Source organism: Zingiber officinale, chromosome 11A, assembly GCF_018446385.1.
Source record: "Zingiber officinale cultivar Zhangliang chromosome 11A, Zo_v1.1, whole genome shotgun sequence".
NCBI classification, from domain to species: Eukaryota; Viridiplantae; Streptophyta; class Magnoliopsida; order Zingiberales; family Zingiberaceae; genus Zingiber; species Zingiber officinale.
The window spans coordinates 63,969,983-63,976,902 of NC_056006.1; the positions used below are offsets into that span (position 1 = coordinate 63,969,983).

The 6,920-nt window shown below is 36.6% G+C and overlaps 1 long non-coding RNA gene across 1 annotated transcript; it reads left to right on the top strand.

The window, feature by feature from the left end:
- Positions 1–816: 816 nt before the first annotated feature.
- Positions 817–1,668, top strand: LOC122030916. The gene is made up of 3 exons (XR_006125657.1): positions 817–1,126; positions 1,220–1,291; positions 1,597–1,668. It is a non-coding gene; the product is annotated as an uncharacterized LOC122030916 (long non-coding RNA).
- Positions 1,669–6,920: the final 5,252 nt, after the last annotated feature.

Consider the following 6,920-nt stretch of genomic DNA (forward strand, 5'->3'; position numbering starts at 1 on the left):
CACAGTTGTGATTGTAAGAACAGGGGGAAAAATCTATAGACAATTAAATTTACTCGTTAAAAGCATACGTAGCCTATTAGGGCATCAGATTAAGTCAAAAGTTTTGAAATAAATTGTGTCCATTACAAGAATGAAGGATGGATTTTCTGTTTGAAAAATAATAAGGATTTCAATTTTGGTTTGTAAAAAAAAAAAGCATTCCTCTCTTCTCTTCATGTAGCATGGTCTTGGCCTTCCTCACGACAACCAAGGTGGAAGGGACCATGCTTTTTCTGTGGTTAAAAGCATTCCAGAGTCTTTTGCCCATTTTATTTGAATCTTTAATGAAATGAACTAAAATAAATGATATGTAAGATAAACCTTTTAAGTATTTTTATGAATAAATATCATATTTTAGTCTATTTTATAATTTCATATCTATGAACCTAATATTTTACAATTGCAGATTTTGTCAAAATGCTTCATGATGCAAATCTTATTTGACAACCTTGTTAACATTAACAATAGTGTTAACTCCAAACAGATTGTTCTTTTGGTATTGCCTTTTTAACATCACCATGAATTAGTACACACATCTATCAAATATATGATCGGAGAGCAACCATAGTGCAATAAGGTAACATTCTGTGGTTGTTTGAAACAAATTTTCTCTCAACTTAATAACTAATTTCCTGTGTTCTTCTTATAACCATTTGTTTGCCTCTTCTTTCACTCTTTGAAAGAAGGGTATTTGTATTGTACCTTTAATTAATTGTTTTTACATGGCTTGGATCGTGGTATTTCTTGTCCATTTGTTTTTATTTTTTTATCAGATTTTTTCGTGAAGAATAATATTGGTTAGATCTGCAAGATCAAAGGATTGATTAGCCCTGTTTAAGTGGGCCAAGAAGATGGTAAGGAATACAGAAGATGCTGATTGGGAAAAAGGGTGACCTTGTTCTTAAAAAAAGGTGATGGGTGGATTTGGTTTGGTTCGACAGGGGAAGCTCTTCTGGAGCTTAAGCTGGGTTTCAAAGACTCCAAGCAGTTGTTGTGGAGCTGGCGGCCTAGTGCCTACCGATTCCCACCCTTGCTCATCCTGGCTCGACGTCTCCTGCCACCCTTCCGACCTCACCGTCCGATCATTGTAATTATTCTATCGTATAGGTTATTTTCTTGTATTTGTATTGGTATTTTAGGTTTTGGAAGCTTGCCTTACCAATTCTTATTTCCATTGCAGTGACTTTCCTTATATGTAGCTCGGTGGCATCATCTCCATGAGTATTGGCCAGATTCGGAGGCTTCAAAGATTGTAAGCACATTTTTCTTTTAGCTCCTTTTTTTCCTACTAGAACATTTTCGAATGCATGGTGATTCTGACAAAAAAAAAAATGATGTAATATGAAATATGAAATCCCAAACAAGGAGACTGTGAACCACCATTTGGTAGACCACCATATTAATTTTTAAATTGTTCTATTCAATATACTCTTTCTTAATTACATTTCTCTTGCTAGTGTTCGATCTAGATTTGAGATAGTACTGAAGATGAAATTTCTAATCTTAAATAGCTATAGTGATGGAATTCTTTCAAGGATGAAATTATTATTGTGGCAGGGCTTTGCACCAAAACAGCTTGCACAGTCCTATTCCAATTGTGATAAAGAACTGCACTGAGCTAAGAGCATTGTATGTGTTTTCTTCTATTCATATTTTTTTTTATCAATTATAGTTATTGGCAATGAGAATTTACTATATATTGTTGCATGAAGGTGTCACATTACTTATTTTTCAAGGTATCTGAGAGCTAATTACCTTCAAGGGAACATTCCACCCAAGATTGGAGAACTTGTGCATTACCATCTTGTAGTTTTTACATTCCCTTGTTTTCTTTTGTTATATAGTTGTTTCTTTAATCAGTTTTCTTGAGCTTGATGTAAAAAAATATAGGGACTTGTCAAGCAATTTGCTCAGGGGCATAATTCCTCCATCTATTGGCTCTCTGAACCAATTACGATTTCTATGAGTCTTCATGTGATTATTGGTGGCTAGGCAGTTTGTTGTTGCAGAGTTAGCTGTTTGATTATGATTTTTTTTTAACAACTGTAGAAATTTATCAACAAATTTCTTGTCTTGTGAGGTTCCAACCGTTGGAATCCTTGTAACTTTCCAAAGCACTTCATGAGTAACTCTTCTATTCTCTATGATGCTTCATTGGCTTGCTCCATTAATTGTTATATGTTATCCAATTGTTTTCTTCTTGGGCAACTGAAGTTTTTTTTCCCCATTACACAAGCATTCTCTTCTATCTTTTTATTTGATATATAGTGCATAACTAGCGTTCTGGGTGAAAATATCTTATTAGTTCTGCTCAGTGTTAGAATGTGTTATGTTAACACTTTCATGGTCATAACTATAGAAGAGAGGCCTCCAATATATGACTTTGCATTTGACCTTTCAGTGTTTGTTGGATATGTTTTATGGCATTGCCAACCTTAAAGTATCATGCTTTGATTTGAATATGCCACTGGGCTAAATTGAACTCAATGAAGAACCATATGATTTATATGATTGAGATTGTTGCAAATTGCCAATTAGTTGTGGATGTTATGCAATTTCATTTCCTTCTATACCAGTTGCTAATTTCCAATAACATGTTGCACAAATAAGACAACAGTAGTGCAAAGCTGAATTGTATCATCAATCCGTATATGTTTCAGCAGGTTAAGATAATTCTTATTCGCTTACATGTATATTTTATCTTTTAATATCTTTATAATTTGTTTATTTTTATCAGCTCCTACAGCTTGATTATGCAGATATGATTGCCAAGGGAAATTTGTATAATCGGTCACGTGAAGATGCAACCAGTAAGTTGCTGGAAAAGGCTTTAAAGATTCAGTTGGGAAGAGGATTTTAGCTGGCATATTTTGGATTTCGATTACACAACTATTATTTTCTCATTTTGATGTGTGTAGTTAATTTTTAAAATTTGAAGACAACATTTTCATGGATTGAATGTAGTAAATATTTAGTTTTGTATTGGTGGTTTCTTTATATTAAATAGAGATTGGTTGTTTGTTATTATCATGTTACAACATGAACATTAAAGACAACGGTCAGAAACGTAAAAAGTACGTAACTACAACAAATTTTTTTTGTGAAAAGTGATAAAAGACAACGATTTTATCCATTGCAAAACATATTAAAATTATATACCACAACGGTTTATATCTGTTGTAAAAAGAGTCTACCACAATGGTTTATATCTGTTGTCTAAATTATCTACCACAACGGTTTTAAAATGTTGTCGTATCATTCGTAAACAAATTTTGAGCATATAAACAACAACGGATAAAAATCGTTGTCGAATGTCTACAAAGACAACGGATTCAAAACCGTTGTCGTAGAGCAATACATTCTATAACGCCGTCAATTACAACACTTTTTTGACCCTATGACAACGGATAATATCCGTTGTCATTTGCAGTTTTTGTTTTAGTGTTGAGACATCTTTAGTGCTTATAACTAGTCCCTGTGCATACGATATCTTTTATTATTACAGACGATGTAACTGTACACTTGCGGTGCATAACATGGTGCAGTAGCAAACTCGAAGGAACCACGAGCCCATAGGGCAAGTAAACACATTGAGCGTAAGTACCACCTGATACGAGATACCGTAAAGCAAGGAGAAGTTGTTGTCGCCAAGATTGCATCAGTAGATAATCTGGCAGATCCTTTCACTAAGACCCTTTCGGCGGGAGCTTTTGATGGGCATGTTGAGGGGATGGAAATCAGATGTATGGCAGCATATATGTCAACATAGTCTTTTAGTATAAGTCGGAGATTGTTGAGATATATACTTTACGCCTAGCTTTTGTATGAACATCTATTTTTAAGATATTTTGAAATGAGAATCACTTTGGTCAAATGTCTACATTTTATATTCGTATATATGTCGATGCAGTTGTCCATATAATTTATATTGTAGATAACATGGTGTGTAGTGCCACACAAAAGATCACGTTATCGGTTCCTTATAAATTATAAATAGTAGCTCACAACTAACATGGATATGGGCAAACCATTGGAATGGTTGTAGTGTAAGTTGATATTAGTTTGTCTTGACTATATAATTACACTCTTACACTATCTGTGTATTGAGCAGGGTCATTTGAGGTTGTTCGATTTATACTGACTATATAAAAGAACAGAACCTCTATTATTATGGATGTGCAAACTCTTAATCCCGATATAATAACAAACACATATACTTCATATTTATTTCTTTAACATATCAATGGGTGATATTTATTCGTTAAATCAATAGACCCGATAAGTTGGGAGATAATACCATTTATACGGTGTGTTGTTGATTATAAAGGGAAATTGTGTCCTATTTATTAAGGTTAATGATGTCCCCTTGAGGAGCTCATAAGGATTATCATGTAAACCCTACAGGTGGATTTAGTCCAACATGATAATAAAGTTGAGTGGTACTACTCTTGGAGTCAGATGTTAATTAAATGAGTTGTCAGTAACTCATTTAATTAACGAACATACAATATCTTAAACATAGGGAAATTAACACACTCATGATAAATAGGAGACTATATTGTAATATGGAATTGGTGCGGTAGTTCAATAATGACCCTTTAGTGGTATGAGTTATTATTGATGAGCTTGAGTTGGGTGCTCGAATCAAACACAGGAAGCTCAAGTCCATCAGGAGGCCAAAACCAATTCCTCCTCCCGGTCCTTGTTGTAGCCTCTATAAAGTCTCGCATTCACCCGTTTTTTTTTCTTCCTATCCAAGAAAGGGGCTAGCCACATCCTTGCTTGGTGCCCAAGCAAGGGGCCGGCCAAGCCTTGCTTGGTGCCCAAGCAAGGGGCCGACCACAATAAAAGAAAAAAAAGAAAAAAAAAAGGAGAGTTATAAAAGGGAGATTTTTTCTCAACAGAATTCTACAAAAATCTATTAGTTTTCCTCCTTTTTTTTCTGGCACCAAAGGTTATAAAAGGAGAGGAGGTTGTGCCACAAAAATAGAAGTGATAAGTTTTGTTTTTCTCCACAACTCAACAACCCACTCTTTTTCTCTAGGGTAGGCACCTCATATCTTTTTTTCTCCTTTTCTTTCCTCTAGGGTCGGTACCCCACATCCCTTTCTTCCTCCCTTTCTTCCCTCTAGCACCAGTGCTCCATCTCCCCTTGGTGGCCTGGGCTTGGAGTAGAAGAAAAAGAAGAGAAGACGCACCTAGGTGGCCGACGGTTTGGAGGAAAAGAAGAAGAAGGAGACGCCCCTTTTTGCTTTGCATTCTTTGGTGGTAGGCGGCTTGGAAAGGAAGAAGAAGTTCGAGTGTTTTGTCTTGGTAGATCGTCGTCCACACGACGTCCAAGAGAAGGAGAGGAATATAGTAGAAGATAAAGAGGTCTTAGCATACGAGGAAAGGTACAACTAGAGTTTATTCTACAGCGCAATTAGTTTGTTTTTCTTTGTATGGATCCTGAACACCAACACAAGAGGCCAGCGATCTTGTGCTTCAATTAAGGTGCACTTTGATCAATCAAGAACTTGCTTGATTGATCAAACACATATTTGATCAAGTATGTGGGTTGCTAGGAATAGTTCTGTGCTCGTACAAATTTTGTACAGGGGATTTACACAGAACTAAATTCCCGGCGTCAATAGGTATAACGTTGTCCTTCTTGCGAGCAGTTTGAGCTTCTTCAACATTAATAAATTTAGTAGCTCGCTAAATTAACAGATCAAAATTGGTTGGAGGATTTTGCACTAGATCCGTGAAGAAATCATTATCATCGAGTCCTTAAGAGAAAGCACTCACCATAATTTCAGTAGTAGTATTGGGAACATCAATAGCAACCTGATTAAATCTTTTAATGTATGCTTTGATACTCTCCTTACCACCCTATTTAATAGAAAAAAGACTCCAAGGAGTCTTATGATACCTTTTATTGCTGGAAAAATGATAAAGGAATACTTTGCGAAAATCCTTGAAGCATCTGATAGAATTATCTGGTAGTCTCTTAAACCATCTTTGGGGTGCACCTCCAAACGTAGTGAGGAACATCCTACATTTCACACCGTCAGTAAATTGTTGAAGTAGAGCAGCATTCTCAAACTTAAGAAGATGGTCCTCTGGATCAGTAGTTCCAGAATACTCCCCAATGTTTAAATTTTGATAGTGCTTTGGCAACGGATCATCAAGCACCCTCTGAGAGAAGGGGGTAATGATTCTCTCAGGGGAGCTATCACTTGTAACCATCTTTCCCTTATATTTTTCCTTTACCGACACCTCACCAGAAGACTCCTGGGGCACCGGTCTTCGTCCTCCTTGCTCCATAGGAGTACGAAAAAAGGCTCACGAACGTCGAGTAGGGGAAACATGAGGAGTTATATAATCATGATTATCTTCTTCCATACCTTTATCTTTCCGGTGATCAGTGGTTGAGAGCACTAGGTTTGCGGCTAATGGCAAGGTACCTCCAGTGTTCGCTTGTTGTTGCTGTTGTAATGCTCTCTACACTCTCACATTGATGAGCATCTCTAGATCTTCTTGAGTTATGGTGATGGTGTTAAGTTTTCTAGGGTCCTCCATCATGTAGTCTCAGATTCAGGTAAGAATTCTCTCAAACGATGCCAAATTTGATCCTATCTGAAAGTATAATGAGATGAAGAGCTGGGGACGACAGACGATGACTCTGGAGGAAAGATAGGTTACAGCTCCGGGGAAGCAGTAGGGATCCTCTGGTCTGCAAATTGTGGACTAGGGGATGGTCCACTTTTTTAGACCCTTGATTTGGATGGCCCCCACTTATTTAAAGGTGGAGCCTATCCAAATCAAGGGTCTAAAAATGTGGGCCATCCTTTGGTCTGTAATTTGCAGACCAGAGGATCCGTCCTCCCGGGGAAGATGAA